Source organism: Lissotriton helveticus, chromosome 7 (genome assembly GCF_964261635.1).
Source record: "Lissotriton helveticus chromosome 7, aLisHel1.1, whole genome shotgun sequence".
Taxonomy (NCBI): Eukaryota; Metazoa; Chordata; class Amphibia; order Caudata; family Salamandridae; genus Lissotriton; species Lissotriton helveticus.
The window spans coordinates 495,503,966-495,523,967 of NC_136068.1; the positions used below are offsets into that span (position 1 = coordinate 495,503,966).

General features: G+C 43.7%; 1 protein-coding gene across 1 annotated transcript in view; it reads right to left on the minus strand.

Moving 5' to 3' along the window:
* The window catches only part of LOC144768670 (serine protease 53-like), a 199,703-nt gene that overhangs the window by 159,904 nt on the left and 19,797 nt on the right, over positions 1-20,002 (minus strand). The gene's annotated exons all lie outside the window — the stretch shown is intronic.

Genomic DNA, 20,002 nt, shown 5'->3' on the forward strand with positions numbered 1-20,002 from the left:
AGTAACAGACCTGGGGGTGCGATGAATTCCTACAAACTGATCTCTGTGGTGTCTTTGGGCAAACAAAACTATTATTTGGAAGACGAATTCCGACCACTTTTTAAAATTCCCCTGTGGGGTAAAATTAGCCTACAAAAACACCCAAATTCCCTCCACAATGCAACCTGAGAAATTTGTGAATTTTGCAGCTCAAGTAATTTGTGTGGCTCTCCCTGGCAAAATGACAGATGTGTTGTAGCGATGATGTGATATTTCAGGAACCATGACACCTATATACTTTATTTTGGCATCAAAACATAGATTTTGGGGGTCAAGTAGTCTTATTGAGACATAAAATAACTCCTCAGAGCAATCCTACCGCCATTTTCCAAAATGGCAGCTCTATAATGTGTTTTAGTCATCATATTGGTAATTTATTTTAATATTGTTTTTGTTTCACGTTTTCTATTAATTCAAATACATAAACTGAGCGAAGCAGGTGGTAGCAGAGGATCTTTACCTCCTGACAGTTTTGGTAACTACAAAATCTGAGGACTCCTTTAACCCCTTCGGGGCTGATGACGAGCTCAGCTCGTCATGAGCGTAACGTGCCGTGCGCTGATGACGAGCTGAGCTCGTCATGTAACGCGGTAAATTGAAAAACGCAGCGCGCAGCGGGAAAACCGCTAGCGCGCATGCGGTTAACACAAAAAAATGTGTCATATGCCAAACTAATCCAAAAGAAAAGCTAACATCAACTGCGGCTGGACAGAAGAGAGTTTGGGATGCTGCCGAAATAGGGCAAGAGGAAGTTCACAAAAGATTGAAACTGATGGGTGAAGAGGATCAAAGGTTAATTGTGGATACAATGTGTCCAGCTTACATTCTAAACGAATGACTGTAATACACACAGTACTGCGCAGGGGGGAATATTGCTCCATGATGTGACATTATACCACATTCAATAGCCCTCTTTAGGAACGGCATTTTAATTCCGATGGGGCCGGTAGCAGCAGTTTCCAGCTAAATCGGAGATCTGTGAGAACACTGCAGATCGCTTAATTTCACCCAGAGATTTTGGCTGCTGAAAACACATTAAACCTTTGTTTGAAATTATGGAGGAAAATGAGTAATCAACTAATGAATCAGAATTACAGATCCCTCATTCCTCAGTCGGCAGGACTCAACTTCTAATGGACCACATTTTCTTTAACCTGGAGTCACTGGCATTGGTAACTTCATGATTTTGTAAAATCCAGCTCATTTACCTGGATACTCAAAAACTTTGGCCTCCATGTCATAAGCGCTACACTTTAGTCCTTGGCAGAGCGTGTGACCTTTCAAACAGTGAACCAAGTGTGTCTAGGTGTCCAACAAGACACCATCTCTTTGATAGTAAAAATATTTCACACCTGCAATCTATTCAGGCATATTTTCAGCCTTAGTTCTTTATGAGTAATCAAATGTGTGGATTAACCACAATTAAAGTATTGAAACACTGTAAAAAAAAGTTGTTTAACACAAACATTTCGCGTTAGCATGATTAATTCGGTCACTAATCCCTTTCAGGACATGTGGCCCTTCAGCAGGAAATGTTCTAAGTGACTAAGAAAAACATCAAAGCGCTCATGAGCTCAGAATACAAATAGATCACCATAATGCAATTTACATTTACAATCTGTGTGTTCATAATTTAAACCCAAATACTACAATGTGTAAATAGCTTGTCGGGTTCTCTCAAGAACTTATCCTACACCACAAGCTAACAAACTCTCATTAAACATGTGAATCAAGAGGTAATGTCAATCCACCAAATATGAGCAGTCAAAGAACCATTTTCGTATGCCTTGAGGCCAGAAGTTCATTGTACCTATATTACTCTGAGCATTGCATTAAATACTTTTCAAACCATGTGGAGAAATTCTGTGCAAATGTCCCCCGGCTCACCACAATGAAGAAAATATATTCCAAAAATCTATTTGTGTGCAAATATGTGTCCAATTTTAAATTCATCTCCATGTTTCAAAATAAACAGTCATAGTTTGCTTACAAACATTATTACCAAGAAGCATTTCAACATCACTCTTTAGGTGGCCTTTGTCCTAACAGATTATTGCCATGAAATTCACAGTGTACGTTTATAATGTTCTCAGGTCAGTTACTTTTATATCCTCAATTTAACTCTCATCAGGTGCTGCATACAGTGCTGTTCCTTTCATCGTAAAGTATACAAAACAGTGATGGACGGAATGCTTGAATTAATCTCAATCACTGATAATTACTTGGGCCGCATCCCAAACCACTGTTGTTTTGCACACCATGCCACCTTAGTTTGGACCCAGCTATAGGCAAATCAGACTTGACACTGCTTCAATTAGAACAGCCCAGCCCAAATTGCCAAGGTAGGACCTCCTTTAACCCGAAAACAAGCAACCCAGAACCGGTTTCACTGCAGCAGCCAGGTATAGGCAAATATTCCCCTAGACTGAAGTGTCCTTCCTTTATTTCATCATCTCAATGACGCTTGTGCCTAGATGTATTCTGGGACATTGAGTGCTAGTGACCAAAGTTGTTGTCCACAATTTTCCTTGTGGATCAAGTTTATATCAATGGAGGATCCGCAGGCAGTCCATAAGGAAGCAATCTTGCCTTCACTTTAATTTTTCTAAAATTATTTATCAGCGGCTTCTAGGCAGCTTTGCTTCCTGTCAGATGCCTTCGAGGCCCTGTAGTGGATGGAGAACCACAGATAGAGATAATTGATAGTTCTGCCATCCTTTTGTATATCCTGTTTTTTGGGCATGTTGATCATATTGATATAAGCTTACTTCAGCTGTGTGATCTTCCCTTGCAGTAATAGTTTTGTGTAGCTGCAAATCTCAGCTGCCTTCATTGTTTGATGTGTATTATCATTTCTCATTCTATTTACATGTGGTTTATTCACAGTATTACTTTCTATCTGCTGTTTTTGGGCCATGCAATAAATGGAGAGATCCAAGATTCCCCTAATACAACCATTATGCCCACTTTACTCCATTTTCCATTTTTGAAACAAATTGTTTCCATTAGTTGAAGCTTCCTTACGCTTCCAATTGTTTTATTGTCATATCAAAACGTCACCATTTATTTGCTGTTTACAGGCAAAATGTTTCCTCTCAGGTGCATACAGGGAGACAGCTTCCCCAGGAATTAATTCTCAAATTGTAATTTGGCTTGTGACTGAAGTTTATAAAGGCGCCATCTTTGATCTATGGTGGTATAGGAAACATTGTTGTTTGTGCTGATGTAGGTTACAAAACAAGTCATTTCCACTTTCTTGTTCAAGCCCTTGTACACAATTTGTCAGGTAAATCTCTCTTTGTGATATCGTTGTTAGGAGGATCTCCTCCCATCAGCTATGCTGATATGAGTTCTAGTATCAGAAATCTCAGAGGACTGACATCATGCTCAGACTTAGATAAATGATTGTAATGCCAGATTTTTCATTTTTAATATGTCCTGTCAACAGAGTTATTTTGTTTTCTGGTTTACATATGTAGCCTATGATACATGGGCATTTCAAACAGTAAAGACTGAAAGTAGAATTACCTGTACTGTCATATTTAATTATAATATTTTCTTCAGTGTGAGGATGTTGAGCTATTTCACCTTAGTGCCATCATTACAGTGCCAGCAAAACAGATACTTGAAAGTACACTATTTCTTTTTTTTTTTGTTTACATTTTGTGTTGTCAGAACCCTTTTCAGAGGGCCACGGGGCAAGCAGGAATTACTGGGCTCACCTGTGGTTGCTGAGGCCTTTACTAGAGATGTCCCAGTGCCCGACCTACTTTGGATCCTGCTCAACTGAGCCAAGCACCCCTTCTGCACCTGAATCTCAGTTCGGTAAAGTGAAACGAGCACTCATGGCTTCTTCGGGGGAGCTCAGATGCAGGTCAGTGAACACAACTCATAACTCAGCATGCAATTAGCGAAAACAATAAATCAATGTCCAGTTTAATACTTGTTTTTATATAAAATAAGTATTCTAATTCTAATTCTACACATGCAGAGTTAAACAACATGCAAAAGCAATTACACAATCCCCCTTGAGGTAGCTGTCAGGCCACTCCCTATCCTAACTTTAGTGCAATGGGTTCAATGTTATTCTTCATTCAGTGGTGACCACATCCTTGAATGTAAACTATAAAGCTGTACTCAAGAGCTCTCTCTGTTCGGAAGTTCAGTCACAAGAGTCGAGGGTAGCACTACAGATGGCAGAATGTCCTACAGGGCCCTAAAGGCCCAGTTCATGGCTTACCTGCTCTAGTGGTATAGAACCCTTCTGTGGCGCAGCAAACTCCTGCTCGAGGTCAGCAAAGTCGGGCTGCGTATGGTGACACACATCAGGTGCAGGCTTGCTCCTCCGAGCCACGCTACTGGCTGGTTCTAGCGATCGGGGTTGTTCATACTCCGGTGATCGCATGGTAAATCATATTTGACTTTGTGGGAGGAGGGGTTGATCTCAGTGCTCAGACGGGACTCCGGCTATGTCCTTTGATCCTCAGGTCTCCTTTGGTGCAGTTCAGAGTACAGAGGCCGGACTCGCCTTGTTCACAGCAGCAGTTTCACGGTCCCAGGCGAAGACCGTACCCTTTGCCTCAGTGTCTCTGGCAGCCCCTCATTGCATACAGGGTCACCACAACAGCACTCGCAAGTTTGGTCACGCTGACCTGCTGTTGATGTTCATGGTGGCCCCCTCTCTGGCACCCAGGGCCACCTACCATGAGGTTGTGCAGGCCTGGCACTCTCCACACAATACTCGCTCCTCGTCTCTGCACACTGCGGCCCCTCCTGGCACACGGGGGGTCACCAAAACAATCCAGAACGCAGGCTACGGCCTAATTGGTGCATGAGCATATTTCTCACATAGGAAGTTCTCAAGTTAGGCTCCCCCCCAGACCTTGCTCCTTCCAACGCAGGGCACACTGATATTTGTGAGCAGGCTGGAGCTGGTGCTCTAGACTCCATGGCAGGTGATCTTGGTTTCCATGCGTGATGTCCCCTCACCAGCTGGGAGACTGGCAGGCCTGAGCCCCCAATCCTGGTCACAGGCAGAAGTCTTGCAGAGCTTCTCTTCCTCGCACAGCCCATCTGGCTCCTTGGCAGATGACAACATATGGGGTCTCAAACTCCCCTACTTATAATCCTTTTTCAGAGACAAAATGTTATTTAGTGTCTGATTCTTCAACGTTTTATATTGGGTTTCGGCCTCTTTGAAATGGACGGCTTTCCCCTTTCTTCTTCCTCCTTAAGGATGTCTTTAACAGCAGGTAAGACTCCGAAGCTGGAGAAAATACTTGTCATCTTGTTTGAAAACGTTGTAATTAAGAATAAAAAGAAGAATCACCAATGCAAAGGAGGTGCCCGGTAATGCAAAAGTAGCGTGATTTGTGCTGCTCAGTATATAATAGAGCAACACAAGGTGTTGCCCTTTGGAACAATCCTACCCTGACAGAAGCCTCAGAATACCAGACTCCACACTAATCAGAGAAGGCAGCCACTACAACCTGCATCTGTCAAGCAATACAATGGCACACTTTGGTTGCAAAGAAAACCTTATGTGAGCCCGCCTCATACCAGCTGTAGGTCTTGTCCTGAGGCAGGCCAAATAATTATAGTCTGGCTAGTACAGGGCAGATTGGTTCTACAGCTCAGATTGGGGCGTCTAAGACCCACAAAGAAGCAAGGCACACAAACGTACCTGCGCACATTAATGGTCTTATCCCAAAGACAACTGTCTGGATCACATCGCGTTACAGGAAGGATGAGCAAAGCCGGCTCCCAAATCTATTAGACGCACACATGCAGTGCCAGGTGACTAACACTGAAACAGGACTTACAACACTTGCCTGAAAACTCATTTATAAGGGTGTGTGTTCCCCGTGGAGTCTTGTCTGCTGCTCCCACACCCCTCAGCAGGAGCAAGACAGAAATATCTTGCGTCCACGTGACATGCCTGTTCATGACTATAATTGAATCACGGCTCCCTTTGCCCAGCTGCCTCTGCCAGGATCCCTCTTCCTTCAGGGTGAGGCCTGTAGCCAGAGAGAGGTTCCCTGGGAGAATATCGTTTTCCTCGCCTCCCCGTTGCGTTTTCCTACCTGCATTCCCTACCCCCGTTTACCATTCCCCCTCTACCTCTTCACTCCCCATAAGACATGTATACGCGCTAATACTCTCACTTTATTGTGTAATCTCATGTTTTATCTTTTCTCCTATGTCTATACTTGTCTATGTAATTACTCACTGATCCTCATGTAAAGCGCTCTGATACCTCCAGGTCTAGCCAGCGCTATATAACATTTTTCAAATAAAATAAAAAATAAATAAATAACAGTAAAGCACATCAAATTTCACTCGGTCCTTTCAAAGGAGACTTCTCTCCCCAGATAGTCTATGTAACTGAAAATCACTAAATAACCTAGAGTGGCTGGTGGCTGCTTAATCACAGAAGGCGGTAAAAAGCCATGGATATTATTGTAGAGTCATGCACACATGTTGTGGTTGAACAGTCTGAGTATATCACTTTGACAAATCTTTGAATCATTGTCAAGCAGGCATACAAAGCTCTACGTTGTAAACATTAATACACACCAGTTTTAATCGGGACATCATTAACAATTTAATGCTTCATAGGGTGTCTTCTACCCCCTGGCTAAACTACATCAGAAAATTCATGAGTGATATTGGCCATCCTGAATATTTTTGCTAGGCCGGATAGTTTTGTATCAATTTCGAGAAAAACATTAAAAGAAGACTGTTTAGCTCATTTACAGTCAATTAGATTTTCACAAGAAGTTGTTAAACCTATGGTCCTGGAAAATCAGTTGTTGATGTCATGTCACTGTCTTCAGCCCTACCTTGTGTATGTATCTGGGAGTAACGATAAGTTGTTGCAGACTCGTTTCCGCCTGGGGTCTTTTCATAGACGTACAAGTTTCCCAATCCTAAATGACTGGTCCAAAAACCTGGATGCTTGCCCATGCGATGACTTATCACAACAATCTACGATGCACATCCTTTTATTTTATACATTTTATTCTCTCCCAAGAAAAAGATTGATAGTGCAGATTGAAAAAAAATGTGGGTTTGAGACAATGTAGCTTAGCATTTCTGGCCTTACAACTTTTAAAGAATGAAATGTTTACTACTTCCCTTCCGCGGTTACTTACTTGAAATGTGTTATTAACTCAAGGAAAACAATGTGGAATATGAGTCCTGGTATTAAAACTTAATCGAAAATCTTTTTAATCTTTTTATTTCCTTATGTTTATTTGCTTGTAATTGTATGTTATAAACTGTGTTTATATGATTTACATTTTAAATCGGATAAAGCTATTTTTGATTAATTGATTGATTATAAAACTTAATCAGGCTAGATGCATTCTGTGAATGTTTTCAAATGTCTTCAAATGCAGACGTTGAAGCCTGAAAGGCACAGAAGACCTCCATCTCTGCAAACGAATTTGCAACAATGTGTCGACTGGTCAGAAGCTGAAATACCTCCTCCCACCATAAAAAATTGATACGTGGTCAAATGGAGGCGAGCATGCAGCTATCCGTGGTAAAGCGGTCTGCACCAGATCCTCACAGTTGCCACTTGCACAGCGGAGAGCAGACTCTCAGGGACTGCTTCCGCTCTGCAAATGTTTATAGACCAATTGACTCTGTGGACATATGTTTGAAAATTGCCTTTGTAAGAATTTTAGCACACTGCTTCTGGGCAAGACGGTTGCAGAATAAATAAGCTATGAAAAAAGTGTTACATGCCAACCCTCCAGATTCAGGTGGGAGTCTACCAATTTCAAGGCTAGTTTCCAGCCTCCCGATTCCTGTAGGCAGAAACCCGATTCCTCGTCACACTTCAGATGGCAGGGAGTGGTCTTGAGTTACTCGGAATATGCACTGCCAGTAACCTGCTCCTGCAAGCCAGTGCACAACATTTTTGGCTCGCTTTCTATGCCTGCCTCAGCGATTTCTCTGTGCTCCCGACAGGAATGGGAAACACTTATATTTGCATTTCAGATATCTGATTCTGCAGCAGCAGCACACTTGCAGGTCTCACACATGCCAATGGACTCAATGCAGGCCGCAATAGAAGTCAATCGGAGAAATACATTCTTCTGATTATTTTATTTAAATTTCCCACTTTACTCTTCCAAAATGTTGGCATGTATGGTGTAGCATGTCATATAAAAAATCTACCTAAGAGAATTATTATATTGCGGTGACTGTTCTCTTGTATAGTGCGGCAACTTTTTACCAACAATCTTAGTTGATGTCATGGTAGTCACGATGAAGTCAATGTGTTGCCACAATATAACTACGGTGCTGTGGATAGAGCCGATCTCTGCCCAGTTTCACTGTTTCTTCGAGTTCTGGGGTCCAGGGCTGCAGCAGTCTTTGCCTGAACCTAATAGATCCCCAACCCACAAGATCACTGGAAACCCAACCGACACAGAGGTGCCACTGATGGATAAGAATGGAAACTGGACAGCGCCTCTCATTGTTGATTGTCTGATGTGTCTGGGCTAAAGTCATCTCTTCTGGGAAACAGATGTTACTGAACACAGTTTTGCGGACTGGTTGAGTGGAGAAACTGGCCTCAGCTAATGTTCAGGGTACCAATTTCTACAGAGGAACACAGTTGGAACACTAAACACTATAACACTAAAGGGTATCCCACACCCAGGAGTACCATCGAAGACTGGTGTCTTATGGATTACAACCAGATTTTTGGAAACCAAATGATTTTCTTCACCTCACCGACTCAATTAGTGGCATGCTGCATCAGAGGGTCTCATCCTGGCCCCTGAAAACCAGGGTGGGCTCAACAATAATCAAGGGATGATAGGGGTCACGGTGGACACAGTCGCGCATGCACGCGCTGAACCGGGAAAAGACTACAATTCCCGGCAGCCTCGGCAAGCGCATTGCGTCAGACGCTGCGTCTTCAGCGCGTCTCACGTGATGCAGAAATGCGGACATAACGAGCCGGCGGGGAGAAGACGCTGATGATTATTCCGCTTTGCTGGAGCTTCCATTTGGCCGCAGTTCCTGTTTCCTATGGTCGGGTAAGGGTGCATTGTGCACCGCTTTCCTTTTACCTCTTCTGGACTCTTAGTTCGGATGAGTACTCCATTGTGTGACTCTGATTCCTCCGGAGAGGGCAATTCCCATTTTTTCCCTTCGTTGGCTGAGCTCATGAGCACTATCACAGAGTTCTTGCGAGGGAAAGATTCAGACAATTTATTTGGCCTGAATACTTGTACATACTTTTGCCTGTATTTCAGAGGGTATAGATTTCCTTAAGTTGGTGAACTTTCCTCAGTCTCTAAGTTCATGTGGGGGAAAGTCTTTACCTCTCAGAGATATTCACTGTTATAGGGGATCCTATTCAGTTCTGTTTGGAGTGCTATTACATAACGGGGAGAGAGACTTAACTCTTCTTGTTTTCTTTGGTGCTAACTGTTCTTGCTGCATTGGAATATTACTGACAATTGGAGTGCGATTCCTTGTGTGCAGATTCCTAATATTTTATGACTTTCTTGTATTCCTCCACAGGGGTGTCTAGACAGAGAGTCTGGTTTGAGCCTCAGTTGGTACCTCATTATCACAGCATTCTGTATGATAATAAGTGGTGCAAGCTCAACACCCCCTGTATTCTTGGGCTACGTATTTTCCTTTCCAGGTCTCCCTCCCTGCTGTCCCCATCCTTCCCTTCCCCCGTTTAACCACCCTTTAGTCTGTGTGTACATATATCCAGACTTGGGGTTGTTGAGAGGTGGACCACATAGAGCATCGGTTCGATCCTGAGAATACTTTCAGGCCCGGGACATGGGAGCACTTTAAATATAGGTCACTTGTCCTGATGAAAGCCCTAGACCCAACAGGCTATTAGATGGAGGGTTAAAACATGTTGATAGACTAACAGGGTAATAGGGTCATTAAATGCCCATGGCAAACACAAGGGTCTGAAACATTTCAGACACTCATCCCCAGTCACAGATCTGGGTTGAATCCATCATCGTTCTTTAGCTCACTTCGCCACCCAAGTTCAGACCTATCCATATGCAAATCAGTCTTGACCCTGTACCTCATGGGAACAGTCCAGCCCGAAATGCCAAGTCAGGTCTTCCCTGGTCCAGAAACAAGCATCTTGGGCCTGGTTTTGGGTTAACACCCCTCATCAGCCAGGCTATCTTGAATCCAGTGGCAAAGTGAGCAAAGGACCCACGTCTGAGCATACCCTGCCAACTTAGGGCGAACAAAGCAAACACAAGATGATGGACGGAGCGGTGAAACTTTTCAGACACTCACCCCCAGTCAAAGATCTGGGTTGAATCCATCATTGTTCTTTAGGTCACTTCGCCACCCCAGTTCAGACCCAGCCATATGCAAATCAGTCCTGACCCTGTGCCTAATGGGAACAGTCCAGCCCGACCTGCCAAGCCAGGTGTTCCCTGGTCCGGAAACAAGCATACTGGGACCGATTTCGGGGTAACACCCCTCATCAGCCAGGCTAGCTTGAATCCGGTGACAAAGTGAGCAAGTCTGAGCATACCCTGCCAACTTAGGGTGAACAAAGCAACCACAAGAAGATAGTACACATTGGCTTTTAAAAATGAAAAAGGAAGCAGCCAGACTGCACTCAATTAATTGAAAGAATCAAAACTAAACAGCTAATCAACTAAGTTACACAATATTTATTCAAACGCGTGCATCAGGAAAAAGGCCCTGCAAGCCTTTATTTTGTGAAACTCAAGAATTTCCACGAACTTTCAATAAAGAAAAGCTTCAAAACAATGGTGGAAGACTACACACTACTTGCTATTTCTTAAAAGTGGATTAATGATTGTTTAATTGTATATTACCACTTAATGTTGTTTATATTGCATTGTTTAATGTTCAAGATACTGTACACTCTTTCAGAGTGACTCGTGCAGTGCATCAGGTCACCCAGTGATTTTCACACATTGGCTTTTAGTCATACCTGAACAACACAACCAGTATTAAAGGGATACCTTGGTTGTTTAAGGTATTTTTATTCTTCTGCAAGATGCCTGGCTGTATCTATATCTAAAGTACTTCCTGGAATATGGTTAAGTCAATCCTAATTGTTAGGGAAAAGGATGAGACCCAATGATGAAGCAGGCCACTAATAGAGTGGGTGAGGGTCTAATAAAGAAAACTATTTGGTGTCCAAAAAGGTTGGTGTAACTCTTAAAACACCAGTTTTTTAAGATACTCCTGGTCGGGGGATACCTTATAGTATTATACTATCAAATAGGGAGAGTGTATCCCCTATCCTTAAAAACATCTCTCTTTCTCGCTGAAGTACGGTCTAGTGACCACAGTCTCAGGTTTTTGGATTGTGGAACACTGAATAGTCACAAACTTTTGGAGCAGGTATTTTGGTATAGGCAGGCCCTGCTCATAAATAGGGCTCCAGGTTGTATGGTGTTTATTTTTTTAACATTTCCGTCTGTATTTATCCATATTAATTTTTGGGCCAACTCATTGGTATTTATCCATAATATTTTGTGTTTGACAATAAATGTAGCTGTAAAATGGTATATTTCCTCGTTTATTTAACTCTTGGACGTGCACTCATACATGGATGCATGCCATGGTTTAGTAAATGAAGCAGCCACAAATAACAAAAGGCTACTCTCACTGATACATTTTAGCGTTATACTACAAATATTTGTTAGCATATATGTCTGTATTTAAGGAAATCTCATCCTGTTTTTTAACTCTCCATGCTGTCTATCTGCTCAGCTGGTGTCTGGAATTCATGGAAGACAGCATGGAGAGACTCTCAAAAGAAGCACCATTTTAAGTATTTTTCCGCTTTTAAAAATAAATACAGACAGGAAACACATTGTTTTCTGCCTGTATCTATCTGTAAAAATCAGTAAGAACGGAAAACATGAAGCCTTATTCATACATTTCTGATGGGTGCACCCACTGTAATGAAAGAGCAGCTGATTAGGGCAGAGGCGGCTGGTAACCCCCAAGAGGGGTGGGTGCAATCACATGCAATTAATCAATGAGCATTTGTATAGAAAGAGGAAAAATGCAGGTCAGAAACTAGCAGAAAGAGGAAAAATGAAGGTAAGAAATTAGCAGAAATAGAAAAAATAAAGGTCATAAACAAGCAGAAAGAGGACAAATAACGAGCAGAAAAGAGCAGAAAGAGGCAAATTGAAGGTCACAAAGCGGGAAAAAATAACGGCAGAAAGAAGAAGAAATGTACCTAAGAGGGTGCTAATGACTATTTGGAGGACACAAGGGGCAGGGAGATGCTTCCAACGTGACCAGGGGAGGGGGCGGGGGCATTTTATAGCTGAACAGCTGTGAGTTGTTTTAGGAGATGTATCCTTATATCTAAATACAGTGCGGGTGATTAGCACCAGATACCAGTTGTAAACAGATTCTTAGCAGAGGGAATTACACTATTGTCTGAGTCTGTGTAGCAAGAACTAATGAGAATGTGCAAAATGTAACTGCTGTCACTACTGCATTGAGACACTGTATAGATGGAAACTTAATAAAAATATAAATAAAAAATAAATAAAAAAGAAGAAGATATTTAAGGGTCAGAAATGAGAAAAAACGACAAAATAAAGGTAAGAAACGAGAAGAAACAGGTAAAATAGAGGTCAAAAACGACCAGAAAGAGCAAAATAACGGTAATCGGTAGAACGAGCATAGAGAGTGCTTATCCACTCCATAGGCTCGCCTCCTCCTGTCCTCTGCTTCAGTCCCTCGGTGCTGGAAGCTTGAGCTAGTTGGATTATCCGCACCAATTCAGATGCCGCCCTCATGCTGCAGATAATGTTCAGCAGCATGGGAGTAGCGCCTGGATTGGCTGGAGCCGACTGCCTCGATGCTCCTACAGGCACTGTGTGCCTGTACCTGCTGCTGGATGCATCTGGACGGAGAGGTTTACACTGCGCATGTCAGGCTGGCCGTCGCAAGACAGCCGGCCAAATGTCATGCTAAATGTAAACAGCTGGAGTGCACATCACTCACCAGCTGCCAGTCAGCAGCAGTGGCCCCCACCCCCCAAACACCATCTCGGGGCGGGGAAAGGGAAAAATAAAATGGTTATAAATTCAATTTATTACCATTTTATTTTTCACTTTGCTGTGTTGACAGCAGAGGGGTGGCGCTCCTCTGCCCTAAAGGAGGGGCAGATTCTCTTTCAGGATTAGGAAACCTTGAAATGATGGTTTCTCTGGAACCATACGTCAAAGGGTGATGCTTCAGTCTGTACGGCACTCGTAGGCAACCAGTTTAAGTCAATAGGATACAAACTAAGAATTAATAGCAAAACAGGAAAACATCTTGTTGCCCTCTTGAACTCAGGGATGATTGGTAGTGACTCTCCAAAAGTTAGGCAGATCAAGGGGCAGAGTAAATGCACCAGGAGAAATAATGCGTTGATGGCTTTAACACGTTCTCGGCCCTCCAGAGAGGCAAATGTTGTCCTTTTCGACAGGTCCTATCCCACCCTACGAGGGTCATGCGCAGCCACTGATTTTCCAATCAACGTTCAGGGAGATGCCGATGTGCATATCATAGCCACTAGATCATAGTGGCTGTACTCATCATAGGACAGTGCAGCAGTCCCACCTACAGACAGAGCAGTGTCAAGTGCTTAGAAATTGCCTTTAAGGGAAGACCAGCACAAAGTTCTGATTTCTTGGACATTCTGGCAATGGAGTGGCAGAGTGCAGGTGCCACCTCCTCTGATTGTGGATTTGAGTGATATGGCCAGGCATCCGGTTAAGGGTTCTCTTTCTGTTATAGGAACGATTCCAGAAACACAAAAAGGAGAAGGTAATACATGTCAAAGCAGCCTGAAGAAGGCAGGCATAGACCAGCCATATCAAGTATGGTGAAGCTGTTGGTCTCGAATGAGGCGAGGACACAATCCCTGGCAACTCTCCATCGTCTGTACGATGTGGGGGATAAATCTGGTAGGCTCCTGGCATGGCTGAGTAGGAAGGAAGGGGCGGCAAGGTGGGTGGAACAAATTAAGTCGGCGGAAGGGGGAATGGTGTGCAATGATGAGGAGATAGCAGAGGCATTCGCGACCCACTACGAACGCTTCTATGAAGCCAAAGACCTGGGGGACACCGACGTGGCGTTGCAATATATGGAACAGACGGAGATACCAACACTATCCTCCGAAACCTGTATGGTTCTGGAAGCGGATGTCACGTTAGACGAGATATCGGAAGCTATAACTAAATTGAAAACGGGTAAGACACCGGGACCAAACGGATTCCCAGCGGAATTCTTTAAAAAGGCAACCGATCTCTTGACGCGACACCGTAAAACCCTCTTCACCGAATCATACCAGGAGGGGATCCTTCCACCAGACCTCGCGCTGGCCACCATTGTGCCGATATATAAGGAGGGCAAACCTAAGGATGAATGTGCCTCCTACCGCCCCATCTCTCTCCTTACTATGGAGGTGAAGATTATAGCGACTATCTTAGCTAATCGCCTGAGATCGGTAATCCCAGACCTCGTCCATATGGACCAGTCGGGGTTTCTGCCGGATAGAGCGACCAAATTAAACCTCAGGCGCACACACAACTGGCTGCAAGAAGTCAAGGGAAGGAGTGAACCCCACTGGTTTCTTTCACTTGACGCCGAAAAAGCGTTCGATGCGTTGCACTGGCCCTTTCTCATGGCGGCGCTTCAAAGGTTTGGCCTCGGCCCAAAATTTCGGGGGTGGATACAGCTCCTATACACTGCCCCGAGAGCGCGAGTGAGAGTGAATGGGAGACTATCCCGCGAATTCCGAGTTGAAAGGGGTACACGCCAGGGGTGCCCGTTATCCCCCCTTCTATTCACAGTAACCATCGAAATCCTGGCACTGAAGATTAGACGGAACCCAGATATTCATGGCTTTTCGCGAGAGGCCTCAGTTGCCGTGCAAGAAAAAATATCACTTTATGCCGAGGATGTACTACTGTACATCACTAAACCCTACATTACGGTGCAGGAGTTGTTTAGGGAATTGGACAGTTTTGGAGCGAGAGCAGGCCATACCATAAATTGGCATAAGTCAGTTATATATGATCCACAGGGGAGGGAGGAGTGGGGGAACTTGCCTGAGCGACTGGTCACCACTGTCAACCACCGTCGCAGGCTTCCAGTACCTGGGCATATATATTACCCTAGACAGGAAACTCTCATTTACCAAAAACATAGAACAGATTATGGGGGATGCAGTGCTGGACATGAATAGGTGGAAACAGTTGCCGCTCACCCTTCTGGGCCGGGCGGCAATGTACAAAATGATTACCTTACGTGCCCCAAAATGAATATTACCCACTCCCGACCACGACGATACCAAAGATACATGCGGATCTCCGTACCTTTCTATGGCTAGGAAAGCAACAGCGGATAGCCCTGCAGACGCTCCAATGACACCAATACAGTGGGGGGATCTCCTTACCCAACCTAGAGGCCTACTATTGGGCGGAACACTTGACTCCGATAAACGATTGGATCCATGCTCCGGCGGACCACCCGACATATGCACTCGAAAGGTACAAAATGTCACCCCAAAACATACTATACTATCTATATGGTGGTAAGGCGAGGAAGTCGCTCCTGCCGGCGACGGTAATCACACTGAGAGCTTGGCTCAATGCTACGAAACGTATGGGATGGGAAGGGAAACCCACCAGACAAACGCCGTTATGGCACAGCCAATGGCTAAAAGAACTCTGTAAGCTGCGAGGCTTCCAAAGGTGGGACGACATCGGCATATCGAGCATAGGGGACGTGATCTCCAGGGGAGAACTGAAGTCATTCCGGGCACTTCAGACTGAGTTTGGGCTTCACCACTCACAAATGTTCAAATACACACAGCTGAGACATGCTTGGAGGGCCCAAAATATCACGCTCACGGAAATGCCGGAATACGCGCCACTGGAGGGCAGACTCCTCCAGGAACAGATAATGGGCCAGGCGGTCTCCCTCACATACAAAACTCTGACTAATAACATGCTAGGTGACTTGACAAAACTTAGGGGCATATGGGAGGCAGATGTGGGGGTAATGGAAGATCTGGACTGGGAGATCGTCCTCATGCATCCCCGGGAAGTAGCGATCAAATCAAGGCTACGCCTCATTCAGTTAAATGTGCTCCACAGAACGTATTTTGATAGAATACGACTCCTTAAAATGGGGAAAATTAGTGACCCGGCGTGCCTTCGGTGCCGCCAACAACAAGGGGACTTCTACCACACTATATGGGCATGCGCAAACATACAAACCTACTGGTCACACATTTTCACTGAACTAGGGGAAGTCCTAGGGGTGGAACTATCGCTGGAGCCTAAGCTGGCCCTACTGGGCATGACGAACGAGGTGGACCTGCCACGCCCACTGCTCATTTTCCTGGTGCTAGCACTAGTAGTAGCCAAAAGAGACGTAGCAAAATACTGGGGAGCCACAGAGACGCCAGACATTGAGGAATGGAGACGGGGGCTAGACCTTTATAAGGCAGCAGAAAGGGTGACCTATAAGGCGAGAGGCTGCCCCAAAAAGTTCCGCAGAGTTTGGGCCAAGTGGAGACGGTATCATGGATTGGAGGGGGGGCAGTGAGGGAGTACGCCAGAGGAGAGAAGGGGGGCGAGACCGCAGGTGTAATCTAGAACGGAACTGAAAGGATTATAAAGCCTTATGTGAGACCATTGGAGGGCCGGAATGCGATGCGAGAAAACAAAAATCTGAAGAATAAGGTGTCGTGTTGGGGGGTGTTGGGGCGGGGAAAGTTGAGCTGCACACTAGTATGCATGTGTATCCGGAGAAACTATCATGAATGCAGCCTGAAGTGTAAGATGTGGCTCATCACATGACTGTAGCACTGGTTTCAGTTAAAATGAACAGTTTGGGGGGGAGGGGGGAGTTGGGGTTAAGAGAAAAAGAAAAAAAAAAGGCAGAAGTTCGACAAGACTTTGAATTCTTAAACTGGCTCCTGAAGGTATGCCTTCAGCGTGCAATCTGCACATGCCGCCGACCTCCGGGATGTGGGCTGAATGGCCGTGTGACACTATACAAATTATTACAACTCTTCCTAATGTGGTTCAGCTGAAGTGCTCCTTGTAGGCTGGTATTTTCTGTGTTTCTGCAATAAAAATATTTAAAAAAAAAAAAAAAGTATGGTGAAGCTGATACTTGCCAGAACAGGGACTGGGGCTGCAAAGGCAACCAAACTGTTTTTGGTGATTTATTTGTTCTTAGTCATAGTCAGTTCTCCAGGCATGGCATGATGTGGCTGGAGATTCCCCCAATACTCCAAGACAAGCCTATAGGGCTACTGAAGGGCCAGCTGCATTCTGAGTTTCATACACACCAGGATTAAGGTATATGAAAGAGGAACTTCATTTTGTCCCATAGTCACTGCAACCTCATAAAGGACGCCATTTACACAGTGCATGGGCTCTAAGTCATTTACACAGTATCTTAACCACACCACACATTTTCTGGGGGGGAAATGACAGACCCCAATTATGGGGTGCTGAATGATGTTCAAGGAGTGGGCAGTAGATGCTGCCACATAGTTACAGTTAGAAAGGAGTTTGAGCTTACGTCAGCTGCTGACAATCATCAGTCCACTATTAGCTGGGTGTTGGGAAAGTAGTCACATACCGCTATATGTAAGGTTCACTTTAGCGGGCCCCCTGTCCAGTAGAGCCTTGTGAATTGATGGAGAGCAAATATAAAATGTGAAGCGCCCCCCAGTGGGCTACCAATTTCGAGTCCACAGGAGAAAAACATATAGGGTGAGTCAGAAATGCAAAGTAGTTCTGCACGGCACAGCTGTGGGCACGATCCAAGGCTTTTCAAGGAACAAAGGTACATTTCCCTTCCTCTGCATCATGGGATGAGGACATCTAAACACCACAATAATGTTCCACTTTGAACCCATTATTTGGCACCCAAGGAATCCAATGAACTGAGACTCCGAGGGTTGTAAAGTTTCTTAAGGGCGCAGGAGTAAAAATCTGCTCTGTGGGTAAAAAGGGAGGTAGCTAACTTCATCTTGGTCCAATAACTTAGATCGGCAATAGAGAAGCCAGTCTAAAGATTTTAAAGGCCAATTAAAGATGGCCTCTGACTAGAAGGATGGCAGTGAAAAGTCCACCCATTCAAAGGTGTATTAAGATAGTCCTAAAATCTTACTTGTAGGAACACAACTCCATTACAGCCAGTGCTCCCTTTAAGGCTCATGCTGTGGCATTCCTTCACCTGCCCAGAGTTATTGGATCACTCTCTGACGACCTTGACACACTCTCAGAGACACAGCGTCATATCCCAATATTCCTCTTATCTTTCTGAGTGAATTCAACCTGTCCTTTGAGAATCATGCACATTTAAAATTATTTATCCAATTTCACTCCAAGCACCATTACAAAGCACCTATTCTCTATCCACTCATACTTACCAGAAAACACGTCATTCATTTCTTAATCTGTCACAAGCTATCAGTCCACTTCCCTCAGAACACGACATTCTACACATGTCAACCACAATCTCCCTTCTTCAGTGCCTGCAAACAAACCTCATCATTTGATAAACTACAGAATAACTTACTCTCTTTTTCCCCTGTCCTTCTTTAACAGCATTCAAAGACTGTTCTACAATAGACTATGGGCCTGATTTAGATCTCGGCAGACGGGTTACTCCGTCACTCCCACTCTTCAATCCAGACTCTCCAAGGGGGCTCAAATTATTTGTCATTAGACATCTCTTCCATCTCTCATGTTCAATTCATTGCAGATTGAAATTGTTTTATGTAAGAAGAGAGCTGCAGAAATAGAAGCTGTAAATTTCATTTTGGTAAGAGGACATTGAGGACCCATGAAGGTAAAATTGTGTTCATAAGCAAAATACAAATTAATTTTGTTATATTGAAATTGAAGGGACTGTTATATAAAATATTTTAATGTTGACAAGTCTTCTTTTGAAATACAATGTACTTCTAAGGCCTAAAATTAAACACTTTTTTGAGAAGCTGAATTTATTTTCTGTAACTACGCCCCCCAAATTTTTTAAAAATATATATATATTAATCTATGTTTGATAATAGGGAAAGGAAACTTGTCTTTCATTAAACCCAAAAAATAACCAAGTATCATAATATTTTTCACATATCCTTCTATACTATTATTGAAAACCACACCATTTTTTCACTCTCAGCTTAAACAAATACTCGTATCTTATACAGGGTACCTGCACTATTATTTAGTTAACATCCATCTGGGAAGAAACCCTTTCCACCCGCCTAGCCCAGTTGGACCAACAATTGGATTGTTTCTCCTCTTATATAAAAAAATGAATTAACTACTATATCTCATTGTTGTCATATCTACCAATGTTCTTTTCTAAGTTGGGGTTTATTTGCACTTTCTCATTTTTTTACTGAAGATCAATGCTCTTAAACCTTCTCACACGCTACCATCGAAATCATCTACTTTCCTGCCACCTCGTCACCTACTCATTTGCTAAATTGAATAGTATTTGCCCCAGCACTCTCAACACATCACTATCTCCCAAAAATCTCTCTTCAAAACAACTTTTCACATGGAATCATTTATAACCATTGCAACTACATATGCCAGATAACAAGTATATAGCATCTGCACAATCCATCCTTACGTGTCCTTCCACATTGCCAAAACCTACTCTCTGCATTTGTCATGCCCAAACTAGATTACTGCAACAGCCTACTAGTTCATATTACCCTTCCCTCATTCATACATTTAGGCAAAGTACTTAAGGACCTTACAGAACTTCCTTAGACACTGCCCAACCTTTCAATATCCACATCAAATTGGATGGTTGTTAGAAACAAGCATTTACAATGCAATAGGTCTCGGGTTAATTAAGTTTGAGCTATTGGCATTGCTTAATATTGCAACACTAATTGCACCAAAAGTCTATA